The following is a 20,414-nucleotide window of genomic DNA, read 5'->3' on the forward strand; positions in this document are numbered from 1 at the left end:
CCGTTAGATAGATGATTGCTCCCTTTGCACATCTGGCGGACTACACCACCTCCCGTCTGCCAAAGTCAGCTTCTTCCTGGAAGCCTTGTTTACCGAACTGAAATCAGGTTGTTTTCCCTAAACATTCCATCCAAACTAAAATATCTCTCTGACTCCTACTCTTAGGAAATGGAGAGCTAGAGGGATCTTTTCACCTTGGGATGTCAGCTTCCAAGCGGAAAAGGTCCATGTTTTCCAGATGGTCGGTGTGACTTGGGAATATAGGTGTTAACTGACTGATAAATAGATATACATATATATTTAGAGATCTTTGAAGAGAAGAAAGGCACTTCTCTCTGTTCTCAGTGTTATTTGAATTTACCCTGGATGGGTTTTCTACATATTTATCTGTATAGATTTTGTTTTCCTCCTTAAGGCTGGAGTTTTTTCCCCCCAGCATTTAAGAGACAATGCTAGGTACAGATGCTGGTGGAATGGAATGGAATTTTCTCCCTAGGCTGCTTTAGGGGCTAGTATGCTGGAAGTGGGGGGATGGATGTCATGACCTCTGGGACTAGAAGGCACTTCTGAGTCAAGAATATGTAGGATTACGTAGGAGTTTTAGACAGGGGACTTCCACATCCTTCATAAAAAGAATCAGGCAGCCATTCACTGCAAGAAATAAACATCAGCCGGAACCTAAGCAGGAGTAGTAAGGGAGTGGAAGTTTGTAGTAGTACTTGAAATGTGAATGACCCTGATTGAGAATTAATCCTAAAAGAGGGCTCTCTGCCCATTTCTTTCAAAAGGCAGACACAGAATCCTGCAGAGGTCAAGGGATACTGGTCACTTACTTCAGAGCTCACTGGAAAGGAGGCTGTGGCACTGAGCCTTTGCTCATCTCTCTGGCCAAGAGGTGAGAGTCATTACAAAAAAGTCACCCCTGCTGAAACTGTAATGGCACCTTTTATGACAATCTGGCATCTCTCCTGGAAGCCTCCCATCTAAATCCTGGCCTGGTATGGCCTTGTTTACCTAGGGAAATGAGACTATTTCCTCTGGGGAAATACTAATGGATTACCAGCACCAAACCTCAACAAAATGCTCCTTTGAAGTCATCTCCCTAGCTTCTGCCTGCCTTAGCCTTTCTCTTTGCTTCTCCTAAGTCCTAACCAAAAAACCCCCAAACAAACAAAATTATCTTCTCTCGTTCTTTTTCATGTTCGGGTCCAAATCTATTTTGGGCTTCTAGCCACTCTTTTTGAGACACTTCCTGGCTATTCCATTGAAGCTGACAATCCATTCTTATGCCATTCCCCCTGTTCTTGGGAAAGGTCTGCGGCTCCACACTGATGGAGCTGATAGGTTCAGTCACATTTGGCCAGAACTATCTTGGCTCCTCTGGGAACCTTCTAGCTGAGAAAAACAGTTCATATAAAAGAATCTAGTAGAAAGGCCAGGAAGTAAATGGTCTGCAGCTTGGGAAACTCCCAGCTTTCCCTGTTCTGGAATTCACTATACACTTGGCTAATTTCTTTCAATGGGCCAACAGTGGTTAGACTGAAAGAGCTAGCCAGACGACAGGGCATATTCACTATTCCTCCAACCAAAGGCATTTCTGGGAAGTTGACCAGCACTGTAAACTTTGGGAGACTCAGTCCAATATTCAAATTTTTTTTTCAAATATATTTTAATATAGGAAGATTTCCCAACTTCTAACATTTGGGAAATAATTGAGTCCCTCTGAGATTCTCTTTTAAATGTGTTTAAGATGCTAAATGTTTGGGTTAAGGTCATTCCCTAAGTCTGCTGGAGAACAGAGATCAATTTGTCCATCATGCCCAGCACATGCAACAAAAATGTAATAAGCAAGAAATGACATTTATAGAATGCCTTACAGATTACAAAGCACTTTCCTTATAACAACTTTGTTAGGCAGGCACAGTCAACATTGTTCCCCCCATTTTATAGATCAGAGAATTCTGCTAATGATAAAGGAGTTCTTCTAAATAAACTTCTAGAGTATTTTGTATATTTATCCTTTCAGGTAAACTCCTTGGGAACCAAGTCCAAAGTTAGTTCCCATGCTCAGTTAACATGGAAAAATGAGTGCTTTGATAGTCAGGTGGGAGATCAGTGCCTCAGAAAGAACAAAGTACTCAGGCATTACACGGGGCTGAGAGCGGATGTTATCCCCCATCGTGTCCCTAACTTCTGCCTGAAAAAATAGCAGGCTGTGACCAGGGAGATTTTCTATGACTTCACTCCCAATAATTATACCTAGCTCCTAAGGAGATCTGGTGGCTGATATTCTTCCTTTACATGTGGAGAGATCTCTTGTCTTAATGACTTATTAGGACTTTCTGCCACAGGGACAAGGGAAACATTCCTTGTAATGTGGACAATCAGTCAATGCCAAGGCTAATAACAATGCTAACAGAGCATCTGGAAAAGTTAGCCATGGTCTGGACACTTGTATGAATAGAGCCCCAAAGCGGGTCAAGCTTAAAATACATCATAGCCATATCTGAGATGTAAAATTAACCCTACCTTTTCTTTAGGATACAAAAAAAAAAGACAATTTACAGCACTGCAAATGAGTGACAGTGAGGTTTAACAATAGAGAATTCTCTGAGCTACCATCAGGTCCCTGAAATTAAGACTGAATATTTCATTGTAAAGATTGACTACATTTCCCAAGGACCTCCCTTCCAGAAGAAAAAGGTACAGAGGGGTGGGGAGAAGGCCTCCACTTGAATATAATTTCATACTTTTTGTCACAACATCAATACTGTTTGAAGTTTCCAAAATAACGTAGGAAAAATGAAGGGGTCACATAGGTGTCCTGGAAATCTTAAACACTGAGACCCATAATCATGTTTTATAGAAAGGGATAAGAAAAAAAAAAAGATATAAGATTGATTTTTTAATCCCTGTAGTTTTTTTCTTATTTCAGCTTATAATTCAAAGATACATCACAGAGTACATTGTGAAAGGGAGAAACACATGTGACTTTCAACCTAATAGACAGTTTTATACAGAGAAAACTTGGAGATCATTAAAATGCAAGACTTTTCTATCTATGATCTGTGACAGAGGAATTAGTGGAACTCAGACTACGTTAGAATCCTGTTTGGGTCATTACAAGGAAAACTTTCAAATACTTTTTGTGTGTGTATGAGAACTCCAATGAGAGATGTTGAATAGCTATAATATTTTATGTTACTCTGTACCTACACACAATTACTTCATACATATTGGAGCGGGGTTGGGGGGGGATTGAATCTCATAAACCGTTGTCTAGTCTGCTATCTATCTAAACCAGAATCTTCTCTAAAATAACTCCAATGAATTGCCATTTAGTCAGAGCTCAAAGATCTCTAGTGGAGGAGAACCTACTCCCTCCATTTGAATTATTTTAAACATGTATTCTATTTTTTGCTAATAGGAAAACCTAGCCTTGTTCTGTTGGAACTTTTTTTAAAATGTGGGGAAATTAAGTTTATATAATATATAGCTAATTCATTTTTGACCAACCAATCAACAAGAGTTTATTAATCACCTACTATGTATCAGGCACTATGCTTGGTGCTACATATACTAAGAAGGATTTATAGCATAATTACACTTTCCAGAATTAATGCCAGTGTTTTACATCTGTAGGCACGTGGACATACACCTGCCTTTACACTTATGGCTCTTTAAGAGCTTCATTATTATGTGTCTAAAAGCATGTTAATGAAGAGCGCTAAGAAAGTCAGGAGTACTCACCTTGGTGCCGTACAAGTGTGAAGATGAAAGAGACCCAAATTCTAAGTAATGATGAATAATTCATCCTGGAATTTTAAAAAGAATAAGAAAAAAATATATACCCATCGGGCCCCAATAAATAGAGTACCAGATGCTCTTAGTGGAAAATCCCTAGACACATCAAAACCACCATGTAATGACTTCACATAAGCACATCTACTCTTATGAATCAGGTTAAAATTCAGGAAAGGTGGCAGGTCTCTGTAAGTTCAACACTTTGCTAATGAATTAGAACTCCCCTTTTCCTCTACAATACGAAGCTAATTTGAAAGTGTAATAGGATCATTTTAGTCCTAAGTGTAGATTATCACTAGGGTATAGAATCAATGAGTGCTCTAAGACAAGCAGAAAAGGAATCTTCAATGCAAATACATTATTAATAAATAGCACCTGATGAGAGAGACCCAGCTCCTTCTTTAATCTCAAGAATAAAATCTCATTGCTGATCCTCTGTGAAGCACACTGTTTAGAATGAATAAGGTTTTCCATTGTGATAAACTAAAAGACAATTATAAAATGAGACGGGCTTCTCAGGTTGGAAAGATTGAATATGTATCATTCAATTCCTCTGAGGCATGGAATCAAACCTTCATTTAGAATTTTTTGCCCAAGGAACAACCACAGTATAGCCCTGTGTCTATTTCCTTTCTATTGAGAAATCAATGTTATATTGTGATAATGTATGTGTGTATATGGGGGTGGTAGTGCGTGTGGAGGAGACAAGTGGAATCTGATCTAGATGCACATTTTATTGTGATAGAACTAATACCACTAAATGAATCCAAGGACAATCAATGGAAAGCAAACTCATTTGTTTTTACTTTTGCTCTCATTCATTTAATGCCAAGAAATTTCCCCTACATTATACGCTAAGCTTATGGGAGTTTGCATTGCACTTTGGTACCAGCACAGATGCACACCTTTAGTTGTACCCGTACACTTCTATAGTAATTGAAGTACATGCATATGCAGTGGAATCTGTTCAAAACAACCTTGTAAGAAAACTTCTATGCTTTTGATGCATCACCACATGCAATTCACAATGCTAGTCTAGCCCAATTTTCGTGGGCAAGCAGTAGGTCCAATCTATGGAAAAGGGTTCTATTTCCCAGAGCTACCAAGCACACACACTCTTAATGCAAGCATATCTTGAATAGTCACTTTGGCTACAACTGGTACCAGGACTTGGGCAGAGAGCACAAACAAGCCCGGAGCAAAGGGAGATGAGGCACAAGCTTAGAGAGTACCAATCACCAATCATGTTTGTATTCACATTTCTGAGGAAAATTGTTAACAAGATGGAAAAAGGGAAAAAGTGGCACTAACCTGTTTTGCAGAGGCTGGAGGAATTGAGTCAGAAATATTAAACCAAATCTTGGTAAACCAGGCAAAAATTAGGTAAAACAGGAATTCATGTCAGCTCTCCCCCACTTGATGCCAATTATTTCTGATTACTGAAATGATGTCTGAATCTCCGACTTGCTCACGAAACCAAAAATTCAGTTTGTCTTGTGCTAGAGGCAGATAAGTGTTGAATTGCAATCACGTTTTTTTCTATTGATTAAGGAAAAGTAAATCTAAAGATCAGTTTCAGGATTGCGTAAAGGGGTTCTTTTCCTGAAAAACTAAACCTTTTTTTTTTTAAGTAGATTCAGATGGAAATGTCAGGTACTTGGAGCTGAAACCTTGGCCTTTTTTGATCAGAATCACTTTGCACTGGAAAACACAAAAGACCCCCTCCTTCACCAGCCCCCAGACCTTTGTACCCAAAAAAAAGGCAACTAGATAGAGTTACAGAATTAGCATCAATGAGCATGGGATGAAATCACAAAACTAATTGCTGCCCCCCAAATTTAAAAGAAGTTGATTTTTAAGCCTTTTTTTTTGGTTTCTCTGAATAGTTGCCATCTATACACTATGCTATTTTTTTACAGGTATATGTAAAGTAGTTAAAGAAATTAATATGGTTCTTTCCCTAATTTTTCTAGATTCAATTTCTTACCTTTTCTCTGATTCACCAGTTTTAGTAAAACAGAATAGTTTGCAGGCAAGTCAAAGAAAAGACAGCCACCATCTGCAAGCTTTCCACATCCAAAAAATGTATTGGTTTTTTGCCTTTCCTTAACTGGGAACTTATATCACATTGTCTATATTTCAGTCACATAGTAGGTGCTTAATTGAATCTTTACTGGCTGAATGAAAGAAAAATCCTTAGAGTTAGCACAAATATATACACACACACAGTTCTGGGCTCAGATGTCAAAAGTGACCTGTTCACTAGACATCTAGGGTATGAGAAGGGGAAGGATGAGATTTACTGTTTAGCTACACAACCACAAGGCATATCTCATTCTTCATTTCAAATGCCCAGGTTTAAAAATGAGAGCCATGCTATCACATCAAAAAAATATTTTGCAAATCAGTGGAAATTTTACTATGAATTCCAAATCTTTCAATGGACCAGATTTTCCATTTCAATTGTGTAAAGATAATATTTTGAAGCAAAATGCTATTTTGACTCATTTGATGGGGAAATGGGAGCTTTAATCGAGTTTGTTTCTCCCCTCTAAAAACCTTAGATGCCATATTATCAGTGAGGATTCATTTGGTTTTCTTTAACCCTGATGGTGTTCCAGATGTGCTTGTAATTCCAGGTGACATTTTCTTAACACAGATGCTTTTGTGTTTTTGGGGGGATTTTTTCTTACTTTTTCATAGATTCATCTATAACCCACCTTGAGTTTTCAGGCCTGGGCTTCTGGTCAAGATGGCAGCTTAGAGGCAGCAAAAATTCAGACCTCCGAAAACCCTTCCTCACTGATCAAAAACATAGTGCTTCCAGGGGACTGAAAACCAAATCGAACAATAGGACAGAGCTAGGGAACCCTCCTGCTGGACCCAACTTAAAAGGTATGTCCCCCCAAAAGCCTGAACTCCATTTGGGTTTAATGGAAAGGAAGAAGAAAGGACCCAGGACCCCTCCCCCATATACAGCACTGAGTCTCCAGTGGTGGCTGGAATCTCTGGGCTGGCAAGGGTGCTAGTCCAGAGGGAGAACCTTGCCAGCAAAGCTGTGCCAGGCTCAGGGCATAGAACGTGGGTAGTGTAGAGGCAGCTGGAGGAGAAGCACAGAGCAGGCAGCCTAGTCTCAGCTGTAATACTTCATCTTGCCTCCCCCCTCTTCAGGAGGTTTTGGCCTCAGGGCACAGCCAACTTTGCAGATCAACTCCTTCACCCTAGCTGAATCTCATCAATAAGGGCAGATAAGAAGCCTTAAGAGGGCAGAGAAGCTCCAGCTCCAGCACCCCTCCCCCACAGACTCATCTGAGAGGATTGATGACTGAGCTCCATGGGGCAAAATCAGCAATAAACTATAGGCAACAACTTTGACAACAGATCGAGAAGCCCAGCTCCTTCTCAGCTTCTGCTGTCAACTGGGGAAGATCAGACTATCTGACCAAACAGCAGAACAGTCCAAACTCACAGATCCAGCACAAAATGAGAGGAGCAAGACTACAGGCAACTACAGGGGGGGGGGGGGGGGAATGGGGAAATATGAGTAAACAACTGAAAAAGAAAACAGAAATTACAATCAACGGCTTCTATCCAGGCAATGAACAAAGAGCAAATGAAACAGAGTTGGATCAAGGAACACCAAGCAAAAACACAGAAACTCCAGAAAATTGGACACAGGCTTTGGAAGAACTCAAAATACAATTCAAGAAACAATTAAGAGAGGCTGAAGACATCTGGGAAAAGAACTTAAAAAACAAAATAAATCATCTGAAAACATAGTGTCTTGAAAGTCAAAATTAATCAGCTTTAAAATGAGGAAAATGAGATGAAATATGAAGCAAAGAAGATGAAAGATGACCTCCAAAGAAAATCAGACCAAAAGGAGAATGACCAAAAAGCCAGGGATGAAATTCAGTATTTAAAAACTAGAATACAACAACTAGAAGCAAGTGACTTCACAAGGCAGCAGGAAACTATAAAACAAAATCAAAAGAATGAAAAAAAATGAGGAAAACATGAAATACCTCATTCACAAAACAGAAGATTTAGAGAATCAGTCTAGGAGAGACAACTTGAGAATCATTGGTCTACCGGAAGACCATGACAAAAGAAAAGGCTTGGACATCATTCTATAGGAGATTACCCAAGAAAACTGCCCCTACATTATAGAGCAAGGGGAAAAGTGGAGACTGAAAGACTCCACAGATCACCTCCTATACTTAATCCCCAAATGACAACACCCAGGAATATTATAGCCAAATGCAAGAACTATCAGACCAAGGAAAAAAATATTGCAAGCTGCCAAGAAAAAGTCATTCAGATACCATGAAACCACAGTGAGGATAACACAGGCTCTGGCTGAATCTACACTGAAGGGCCAAAAGACATGGAATATGATATTCCAGAAAGCAAGGGAACTAGGTCTACAACCAAGAATCAACTATCCAGCAAAAGTGACTATATTCTTGCAGGGGAAAGTATGGTCATTCAACAAAATAGAGGAATTCCAAACATTCATAAAGAAAAGATTGTAATTGAACAGAAAATTTGATGCCCAAACATAGAACCCAAGAGAATCACCAAAAGGTAATTAAGAAAGGGGGGAAAAAACTTTTTTAAAGGGACCCAATAAGTTAAAATGATATCAATTCCTACAAGAAAAGAGGATATTGGTAAGTCTTAAAAATCGTTATTATCACCTGGGCAGCTGGAAGACTTACACTTAGAGGGAACAGTGACAAACTGTATAAGATGAAATGCCAAGACATTTATCTATGTATATAGATATATGTATGCATAAATATATATACATACATACATACATACCTACATATATATAACATATATATATAAATATAAAACTAGAGGTAAAAAAAAGTTTTCAGGACTGCAATTGACTTCCTTCCTTCCTTCCTTCCTTCCTTCCTTCCTTCCTTCCTTCCTTCCTTCCTTCCTTCCTTCCTTCTTTCCTTCCCCAAGACAGAAGAGCAAGGGCTAAAATAGGGTTAAGTGATTTGTCCAGCTCTATCCAATGGGATACCTCACTGCCCCAACTAGATATTTTCTAGGCCCCTTGCTTGACACCATATAATTTTACGACTCTCTCCTCCAACAATTCCTTGCCACACCTTGGCTACCTACTAATTTGTTTTATTGTGTAAATTATGATACTGACCTAAATATTTTTAATGATGCAGTAACTTCTGACACCTATGTACTGAGTAATCTTCCAACTTCCAGGATCATAGAGATCAAATTGTTTAGTCCAACTCCCTCATTTTACAAGAAGTGAAGATCAGGAACAGTGACTTTCCTAAGGTCACACAGGAAATAAGTGGCAGTTACAGAATTTGAACACAATAGATTTAGGCTTGTTTTTATACTCCATACAAAAAGTATGACACTATCCTACTCAGTGACCTATGAAATGTGGACTCTGAAGGACAGTTGAATCAGATTGCTGACATATGAGACAGCCATGAGAAAGGATTCCCAAGAGCTCTTAAATCCAAAGTCTGACTGTAGTACTAACTGTGACAAGGATCCCAGTATCCCAAGGGCATTTATGCCTTAATGCTCATCTGAAAAATGGGGATAAATATAGTCTTGACTTGATCAAAATGAAAAAAGAAAGGCCAACCCACAAGCCTTTTAGAGAACCCATTGCATATTATTTAAAATTTTTGTCTCCTCATCACCTAGCCCATGATCAATCAGGTTACAAATAATTACTTATGCAGTGCTTACCATGCTAGGCATTGCAAATACAAAGAAAGTTAAAAAAAGACAAAACAAAAGATGATCCCTGCCATCAAGAAACTTCCCTTCCAACTGGGGAGACAACATGTAAACAGTTAGGTACATAAAATATACATAAAGGAGCAGCTAGGTGGTAGAGTGGATAGAGAGCCAGGCCTGGAGTCTGGAAGTCCTAGGTTCAAATCTAGCCTCAGTACTTCCTAGTTGTGTGACCCTGGGCAAGTCACTTGCCCCAGTCTTCTGTCTTAGAGTTAATACTTACAGAAAGTAAGGGTTTAAATATATATATGTGTGTGTACCTGTATGGATGTATATATATATATATGTATATATATATATATATAGCATGTACATATATGTATGTGTATATGTGTATACCCACACACATCAGAGTTGGGAGGCACTCTGAGTAGAGCAGCTGGAGGAGGGAGTGGGACCAGGAAAGAACTCCTGAATAGTCAGGACTTAAGCTGAAATTTTGAAGGAAGGAAGCTAAGACATAGAAGTGAGAGACCAGAGCATTCCAGGAATGGGGGCCACTTAGTGCAAAGATACAAAGACTGGAGAGAGCGGTATTGCAATCTCAGTTCTTTAAAGACCTTATGTTCTTGGGGAGGGGGTGGTAATAAGAGCAGAAGATGGGGTATGTGGAGAAACATCATAGCACAGAAGGAAAAATGCCAACTCTAGAATCAGAGGGTCTGGGTTCAAATCCTTCCTCTGACATTCTGCTAGTTGTTATTCTTTGTACTTGAAGAGGATCAAAGTCATATCACTATGGATGTTGTCTTTTGACTCCATATATATTGTATTTAAGTGACACCAAATAAGTCATCAGCTTCACTCTATCTTCCAGTCATCCAAGTCCAGTGGCAAGATAAAAAGCCAAGATGACTGGTGAATGGTCCAGGATGCAGGGGATGACCTTGGCATCCTCAATATCGAACTACTATCTAGTTTATTATTGCACAGCGCCTCTGTGGCCATTGGAACTAATTGTTCTCATCTGTCCCTTCTACAGGGGAATGTCTTCACATGCCTGAGGTAGACACCTCCTCCAACTCCCTAATGGGTTAATGGTCCTTTGTTACCCTCAACCTGATGTAGCCAGTCTGCTGAGAAGTTTTACTGAGCTGTGGCTATTTGCAAGGCTCTAGCTTCTTGGAACCACAGGAGAGAGCTGGGTGGTAGGTGGACACCAAAGGAGGATGTGAAAAGAACCCAGCAAGCCCTCACACCAGAGGTGCTAGTCTCCCTGAGTACCCATCAATCCCTCTGATATTTACAGCTTTGGTGACCTGGAGAAAGTCTCAGCTTCCATCAGTTATTTCATCTGCAAAACGAGGACATTTGACTAGCTGTCCTCTGAGGTCCCTTTCAACGCTAAAATCTATGGCTATGTACATACTTGAGTACATACAAGGTGATTGGAGGGAGGCACTGGTAGCTGGGCAGCGTAGGGAGTCACCAGTAGCAGGAACCTTAAAACTAAATCTTCAGAATATATTTTTGAGTAAGTAAAAATATCTGCATATTATTCAGATTTCTCTTATATCATTGATGCCACTTCCTTTTCGACCTAGAGCTATGGATTGGTGATGTATGGATGAACTGTAAGAAAAATGACCGAATAGTTCCTTGAAAAGAACATTAAGTGCTTATTAATCAACAAGGGAGACTCAATAACCCTAGAAGATCAATAACAAGAAAATGTTTTCATCTCTAAAGTGTGATTTAAGGTTTCAAAGACATTATTTTTTTGAAAACTACTGACTGGAAACCTACTAAGCCAAAGAGTGTAGATTGGTCATTTCTACAGGAAGAGACATACAGATGACTCACAATTGGCACATCCTAGTCCAAAAATTGTTGCTAATAATACGCCAAATGAATTGAAATCTATATACTACCAAGAAGTTTCTCAAAAGATGCTTTATTCATAGGCAGGAATCAACTAAGATTAAAATTTGCTTTAGACAATAAACTGTGGTTTTGGGATCATTAATCCATCACTTTTCAAGGGTATTTAACTCAAACAAGAGTTTGTATACTGTTGAGAATAAATAAATAATGCATGCCTTCTTCTACAGAGGTGAAACTTCATTGACTGATGGTTAAACATTACAGACGATAGAGGCAGGCAGTCTTCATAAAATATAACTGTGCTTGACTCACCAACCTATAATGCTTTGAATCAGTTGAGTATCTATATTTGTGTATACCTACTTGGGAAAAATCATAACTTTGTAAAGAGGAACAGGAATGTTTTGTACTTTAACTATATTCTAAGCTTCTTACTTTATATAAGGTTGAGGATGAGTAATGGAACCAGGAGAGGTGGTGGTGATGATTGGGGGTGGGTCGATGGAAGTCGAGGTGTGGGGCATGTTATTTGTAAACAATTTGAAATACAAGTTATATAGATTTTTCAAGAAGATTAATTAATGTTGTAAAAGTTGAACTTCCTAGACAGCAAAGTATACAGATTTTCATGCCCTATCTGAATTCAAAGGTTATAATTTCCTCCTAGAAACACTTTTGTGTCTGTATTCATTAACATCTTCCCTCCTGTTATTTGCTATTTAATGTCATGATTGTGTTACTTATAAAAACACCAAAGCATTCAGGGATGTAGTTGTCTATGAAAGACTCAAAAAACCCAGAAATTACATTGTGATTTTTTGGCAGATTTAGATCTTACAGTCCATAATAGATAGCCTGTCTCCTCTGTTTTGTAAGCAATATTTATATTCTTCACCAGGCTCTTTGTTGAATTTTAAAAGGAACAAGAGCAGGGACAGCCACATCTTTTCCCATAACTAAACCTCTGATGAAAACTGTATTGGATTATAAACTTACTTCCCTCTCTATGAAGGACTAATTTTAAGTTCATTTGAAATACTGATATATCTGTGAGAGAAAAACAAGGTGGGAACTGAGTCAATTTTTTCACTTCTTTAATTACCGATTGGAACCAAGTTTTTTGAAAAGCTTGGAACATTAATGCTGTCCAGTTAAAAATCATGCTAATAGTAGGTTCATTGTACCAACTCACAGGGTTTTTAGTTGTCAATAGCATTCTGCATCAGTGTCCCCTTGACCATTCAGAAAACCGACAGGAAAAGAAAAATAGACAGACAAACCAGCCAATTTCACACTTCTGGACACGGCACAAGGGAGAAATTCAAGCTTGACTTTGGGGAATGAACTCAGTTTCCTCATTGTTTGACTCAGAGCCATCACTCACAGCTGAAGATTTTTTTTTCTAAAATTGAATTTTTTGTCAATCAGAAAATTATTCTAAGTGAGTCAGTTATAGATTGTCAACTATCGCCTTATGGTGTCTAGATGGATGAGGTAAGCAAACAAGAGCAGCTTGGGAATTGAGAATTTGATTCACAATCAAGCAGGTAACCTATCTGTTGTGCTTAGTCTACCCAGATAATGAGTGTTTTGATAGAGATCTTCTTAATAGGGAAACTGTAAAACAGATTTTCGCTGCTCTGCAAGTGTCTTAAACCAAAGCAAAACAAAAACCTCAAATAGCTCTATGCATTTTCCTTTTCCCCGCCTCAGTATTACAGACTTTCTTTAAATCTAGGCTCATCCTGTATTTATTAGGCTTAGAGAGTCAACCTATTTTTAGACGTAGATTAGAACAGGTTTTTAATCAGAATGTTCTTTTTACCACAGAGGAAGTGTTTTTGTATTAACAGGATGAATCAAAAAAGAGTAAGAGCCCCCAGAGAACTTCAGAAAAAAATCTCAAAACAATTGCAAAAGTTAACACAATAAATAAATTATACCAGAGACAAAAAGACCCAAGGACTCATGAATTTGTCTTTTAGGGTAATTTCTTTAGACAAGTAATTTAGGCTGTTTCTAAGTGATCTGCAGTAATGTTTCAGGATCAAGAACCTCAAAATAGTCCATCTAACTCAGCTGATTAAACTTTGCAAGGAATGACTGATAGGATATCAATATGGTGTGTATGGTTATGGGTAAGGTGGGAAGACTCAAAATAAGGTAGGAGACTAGGATATAGTACCTTCTTCGTCAAAAATATGCAGTTCAGGTTAATGATTCCAGAGTCTAAGGGGTTAAGGATCTTGCCCAGGGTCACACAGTTTGGAAGTTCTGAGGCTAGATTTGAACACAGGACCTCTAGTCTCTGGGCTTGGCTCTCAATCCATTGAGTCACTTAGCTGCCTCCTGCTAGAATATTTCATCATGGGTCCTATTTAATTGTCTTATATCATTGTTTTGATTAGAGCAGCTAAGGCTTTCAAAATTAATCATCTCATACATCTTTACATACCCATAATACTTTATTTAAATTTTTTAAGTTCCTTTATTTATTTGCCAATTACATGTGTATTTTTAAACAATCATTTAAAAAGAATTTTGAGTTCCAAATTCTGTCCCTCCTACCTTTCCCATTGGGGAGGCAAGCAGTTTGATACAGATTATACATGTGAAGTCACGCAAAACATTTCCATATTTGTCATGTTACAAAAGAAAACACAAACAAAATAAAACAAAAATTTAAAAGGCAAAAACATATCCTTCAATCTGCATTCAGAGTTCATCATTCTCTCTTTGGAGTTGGATAGTGATTTTTCTTTTCTTTAAAACCAAACCAAACCAAACCCTCTTACCTTTGTCTTTGAATCAGTACTATATATTGGTTCCAAAGAAGAAAAAGAAGAAAAGGCTAGGCAGTGGAGGTTAAGTGACTTGCCCAGGGTCACACAGTGAAGAAATGTCTGGATTCAAATTTGAACGCAGGACCTCTCATCTCATCTCATCTCTGGCTCTCAATCCATTGAACAACCTAGCTGCCCCCAGGTAGAATTTCTCTTTATGGGTTCTTTTGAACTGCCTTAGATAATTGTCCTGATCAAAGTAGCTAAATCTTTCACAGTTAATCATCCTTACAATACTGCTATTATTCTAGATAATGTTTCCTACTTCTGCTCACTTTACTTTGCATGAGTTCATATGTCTTCCAGATTTCTCTGAAAGCATCCTACTCATCATTTCCTACAGCACAATAGTATTCCATCACAATCATATGTCACAACTTGTTCAGCCATTCTTCAATTGATGGGCATTCCTTCAGTTTCCAATTCTTTACCACTATAAAAAGAGCAGCTATAATTATTTTTGTACAAATGGATCGTTTTTCCTTTTCTTGATGTCTCTGTGATTCAAAACCAAGTAGCGATATTGCTGGGTTCAAGTGTAAGAAGATTTATAGCCTTTGGGTGTAGTTTCAAACTTCTCCAGAATGGTTAGAGTAGTTCAGAACTCCTCCAACAGTGCATTAGTGTCCCAGTTTTCCTACTTTCCCTCCAGCATTTGTCATTTTCCTTTGCTATCCAACTAGCCAATCTGATAGGTGTAAAATGATATTTCAGAGTTGTTTTAATTTGCATTTATTTAATCAGTAGTGATTTACATTGTGTATTTTTATGTGACTAATTTTGGCTGTATTACATTATGCAATTACATTAATGTAATGGATTACATTATTTTGGCTGTACAAAGCTTTTAAAATTTCATGTAGGGAGCAGCTGGGTAGCTCAGTGGATTGAGAGTCAGGCCTAGAGACGGGAGGTCCTGGGTTCAAATATGACCTCAGACACTTCCCAGCTGTGTGACCCTGGGCTTAATCCCCCTTGCCTAGCTCTTATCACTCTTCTGTCTTGGAGCCAATAAACAGTATTGACTCCAAGATGGAAGGCAAGGGCTTAAAAAAACTCATGTAATCAAAATGATCTATTTTGCTTTTTCATAACCTTTTCTTTCTTTTGTTTGGACATAAACTCCTCCCTTATCCATAGATCTGATACAGGTCTATTCCATGTATCCCTAATTTACTTATATTATCCTTTACATTTAAATCATTTATCCATGTTGACCTGATCTTGAGACATGGTGTGAGATGTTGTTCTGTTCCTAGTTTCTGCCAAACTACTTTCCACTTTTCCTGGAGGTTTTTTTCAAATAGTAAGTTCTTCTACCAAATGCTGAGATCTTTGAATTTATCAAACACTAGAGATTATAGTCATTTACTGCCATGTATCCTAATGTATTCCATTGATCCATCACTCTATTTCTTGGCCAATGCCATTTTGTTTTCATAATCAATGCTTTATAACATAGTTTGAGATCTGGAATTGCTATGCTGCCTTCCTTCACATTTTTTTTTCATTTATTCCCTTGATATTATTGATCTTTTATTCTTCCAGATGTATTTTATTACTATTTTTCTACCTCTTTAATTTTTTTTGGTAGTTTGACTAGTATGGTACTGAATAAGTAAATTAACTTTGGAAGAATTATCATTTTTATTAATGGCTTGACTTACACATAAGCAACTAATATTTTTCTAGTTATTTAGAATATTTGTGTGAAACATGTTTTGTAATTATCTTCATAAAATCCCTGGGTTTGTCTTGGCAGGTAAATTCCCAAATATTTTATATTGAGACAGTTATATAAAATGGAATTTCTCTTTTTATCTCTTCCTGCTGTGTTTTATTGGTAATATATAGAAATGCTGATGATTTATGGGGGTTTATTTTATATCTTACAACTTTGCTGAAGTGGTTGTTTCAACTAGTTTTTAGTTGAGTCTCTAGGGTTCTATAAGTATATCATCTGCAAATAGTGAAAGTTTCATTTCCTCATTGCCTATTTTTATTCCTTCAATTTCTTTTTCTTTTCTTATTGCTCTATCTAGCATTTTAAATTAAATTCCCCCTAATTACATGTAAAAACGTTTCCAACATTTTTCAAAGAATATAGAGTCTCGAATTCTCTCCCTCACTCCCTCTCCCCCATCTCCCACCCTACTTGAAATGGTAATCAATCTCATTTAGATTTTACATGTGCAATCATGTTAAAAAATTTCCTCCATATTAATCCTTTTGTGGACAGAAACACAAATAGAAAAAGAAATTAAGAAAGTGAAAAAAGTTTGCTTTAGTCTGGATTCAGATTCTGTTCTTTTTCTCTGGAAGTAGATCAGTTTTTTTCATTATCAGTCTTTTGGGATACATTTGGATCATTGAATTGCTGAGAATAGCTGTTAGTCATTCATTGTAAAGTATTCCTGTCACTGTGTTCAATGGTTCTGCTTATTTCACTCTACTTCATTTTGCATAAATCTTTCCAGGTTTCCCTGAGCTCCTCCTGTTTGTCATTTCTTACAGCTCAATAATATTCTATTGCAATCAAAGACTATAACTTAAGTCATTCTCCAGTTGATGGGCTCACTTTCCAAATCTTTGCCACCATCAAAAGAGCTGCTTAAAAATTTTTTTTTTTTACATATAGGTCTTCCCCCTCTTTTTTTTATCTCTTTGAGTTACAAACTTAGTAATGCTGGTGTAAAGGGTATGTACTATGTTTATAGTCATTTGGGCATAGGTCCAAATTGCTCTCCTGGATTGGATTTCCTAATGATTGGTTCAGTTGGATCAGTTTATAACTCCCCCAACAATAATGCATTCATGTCCTAGCTTTCCCACATTGCCTCCAAGTTTTGTACTTTTCCTTTTCTATAAAAATAGCCAGTGTGATAGGTATGGGGTGGTACCTCAGGGTTGTTTTAATTTGTATTTCTCTAATTAATAGTGACAGAGCATTTTTTTTTGCATGACTATATTGAGCTTTGATTACTTTGTTTGTGAATTGCCTGTACATATCCTTTGACCACTTATCAACTGGGAAAGGATTTGTATTCTAATATATTCAACTCGTTTCTCTATGTATTTGAGAAATAAGGCTTTTATTAGAGATTTGAAAAAATGTTTTGCACCATTATAACTATGTATTACTTTTTATCTTTTTTGCCCCTGTTTATTTTCTGACTCCCATCTCCCCCAATTTGCCTTCTTTTCTATCTGCCCCACAACCTTCTTTTATCTCCTTCTCCTATTTTCCTGTGGGGTAAGGTAGCTTTCTGTACCCAATTGATTGTGCATGTTCTTCCTTCATTGAGCCAATTCTGATGAGAGTAAAGTTCACATGCTCTCCTCACCAGCTCCCTTATATTTCTTCCCATTGTGAACTCTCATGCCTTGTTAATGTGCAATAATTTACCTCATTCTATTTTTCCTTTCCCTCCTCTTCCCAATGCATTTCTCTTTCTTATGCCTTAATTTAATTTAGTTTTTATATCATCCCATCATATTGAACTCACACCTTCTACTCTACTCCTTCTAACTGACCTAATAATAATGAAGTTCTTTGGTGTTGTGAGAATCATTTCCATGTTGGGATGCACATAGTTTACTAACTTACTAAATGTCTTTTGATTTCTTCTTCCTGTTTACCTTTTTATGATTTTCTTGAGTCTTGTATTTGAGCATCAAAGTTTCCATTCAGCTCTGGTCTTTTCATCAGAAATGTTTGAAAATCCTCTCTCTGTTTCATGGAATACCCCCCTCCCCCCTCCCCCAAAGGATTATGCTCACTTTTGCTGAGTACATGATACTTGGTTGAAGTCCTTTGTCTTCTGCAATATTATATTCCAGAAGCTACTAAGTCTGTTATCCTGACTGTGGCTCCACGATATCTGAATTGTTTCTTTTTGTATGCTTGCAATATTTTCTTCTTGACCTGAGAGTTTTGGGAATTTGGCTATAATATTCCTGCAAGTTATCCTTTTGGAATATCAGGAGTTGATCAGTGAGTTCTTGCAATTCCTATTTTATCCTCTGGTTTTAGAATAATAGGGCAGTTTGACTTAACCCAAACCCCATATCTTATATCCATAGAAACAAGATATAAATCATGGTTTTCTTCTGCATTTCTATTTCTATAGTTCTTCCTCTTGATGTGGATGGCATTCTTTCTCCTAAGTCCCTCAGGGTTGTCCTGGATCATTGCATTGCTGTTAGTAGCAAAGTTGATTATATTTGCTTGTTCCACAATGTTTCACTTTCTGTGTTCTCCTGGTTCTATTCATTTTGCTCTGCATCAATTCATGTAGGTCTTTCTAGTTCATATAGAAATCCTTCAGTTCATTATTCCTTACAGCACAATAGTATCCCATCATCATCATATATACTACAATTTGTTCAGCCATTCCCCAATTGAGAGACATCCCCTCATTTTCTTCAGTTGTTTTTATTTGCATTTCTCTAATCAAGAGGGATTTAGAATACTTTGGTAATAAATACTATGGTACCAATTAGCAAGATGTTGTTTCCCTGCTTATTCCTTTTTAATTAAGTGTATTTTTGTTTTTGCTTTGTCTAAAATCATGATTACTACCCTTTTCTTTTTTGCTTCAGTAGATGAATAATAGATTATGCTTCAGTCTTTTATTTTAATTCTGTATATGTCTGTTTTAAATGTGTTTCATGTAAACCATATAGCATTGGATTCTGGCTTCTAATTCATTCTGCTATACCCTTCTATTTTGTGAGAGAATTCATCATGTTCTTATTCAGTTATTTAATTTAATTAATTTAAATTAATTGTACATTTCTATCCATCCTGTCTTCTATTCATCCTTTTTGTCCTGTCCTTCCTCTAAAGTCTATTTTGCTTTTGAACACTGCCTTATATTTTCCCTTTTATCAACCCCTCCCCTTCTCTTTTACTCTTTCCCCTGTTTCTTTGTTGGGTAGGATGCATTTTTATTAGCAGTTGAGTAAGTATATGTATTTTTCATCTTTGAATCAACTTGATGTGAGGTTCAAGTGTTGCCCTCTCCCTTAACCCCAACTCCCTACCATTTAAAAGCTTTTCCTTGAACTTGTCTATGTGACATATTTTTCTCCTTTTCCTCTTATCTTATGATATTCCTTTCTGGTCTATGCTTTTATTTTTTTAAACATAATTCCAACATAATTGGTTCACCCCCACAGTCCCCTATGTAGAATCCTTTTAATTGCCCTGATAAAGTTCTTAGAAGAACATATAGAAAGGTAGTTTAACTGTATCGAGTTCCTTAAGATCTCTTTCATGCCTATTTTTTTGTGCTTCTTTTAAGTTTTATATTTAAAATTAAATGTTCTATTCAACTCTGGTCTTTCAATTAGGAATGCTTGAAAGCTCTCTATTCATTAGTTTTTTTTTCCTTTGAAAGATTACATTGTTTTGCTGGATAGGTTATTCTTGATTGCAATTCCAGCTCTTTTGCCTTACAGAACATCATTTTTAAGGTCCTCTGTTCCTTTAATGTGGTAGCTGTGCAACTGTGATTCTGACTGGGGCTCTGTAGTATTTGACTAGCTTCTTTCTAGCTGCTTTAAGTATTTTCTCTTTGACCTTCAAGCTCTGGAATTTGGTTATAATATTCCTGTTATCATTTTGGAATCTCTCTCAGGTAGCAGTAATTAGTGGAGTTTTCCCAATATCAATTTTACTCTATTTTGTAGGCTATTGGAACAATTTTTTTGAAAATATCTTGAAGTAATGTCAAGGCTATTTTTGATCAGATAACACAGCAATTCTTAAATTATCTCTTCTTGATTTATTTTCTAGGTCAGTTGTTTATCCACTGAGATATTTTCTTTTCTTTTTGCTGTTTTGTTTCTTGGTGACTTTTAGAGTCATTAGCTTCTGCTTGCCCAAATTCTGATTTTTAAGGAATTATTTTCTTCAGTAAACTTTTGTACCTCTTTTTTATTTGATCAGTTCTGTCTTTTAAGGTATTTTCCTCATAATATTTTGTACCTTTTGTGAATGTCTTTTCATAACTTTATTTCCTTGCTTTAATTTACCTAACTTTTCCTCTACTACTTGATTTTGAAACTAAAATTATTTTCTCTTCCAGGAACTTATTAGGCTGTGTCCAATTCACTTTTCTTTGAATCTTTGCTTGTGGC

This window comes from Monodelphis domestica, chromosome 4 (assembly GCF_027887165.1).
Source record: "Monodelphis domestica isolate mMonDom1 chromosome 4, mMonDom1.pri, whole genome shotgun sequence".
NCBI classification, from domain to species: domain Eukaryota; kingdom Metazoa; phylum Chordata; class Mammalia; order Didelphimorphia; family Didelphidae; genus Monodelphis; species Monodelphis domestica.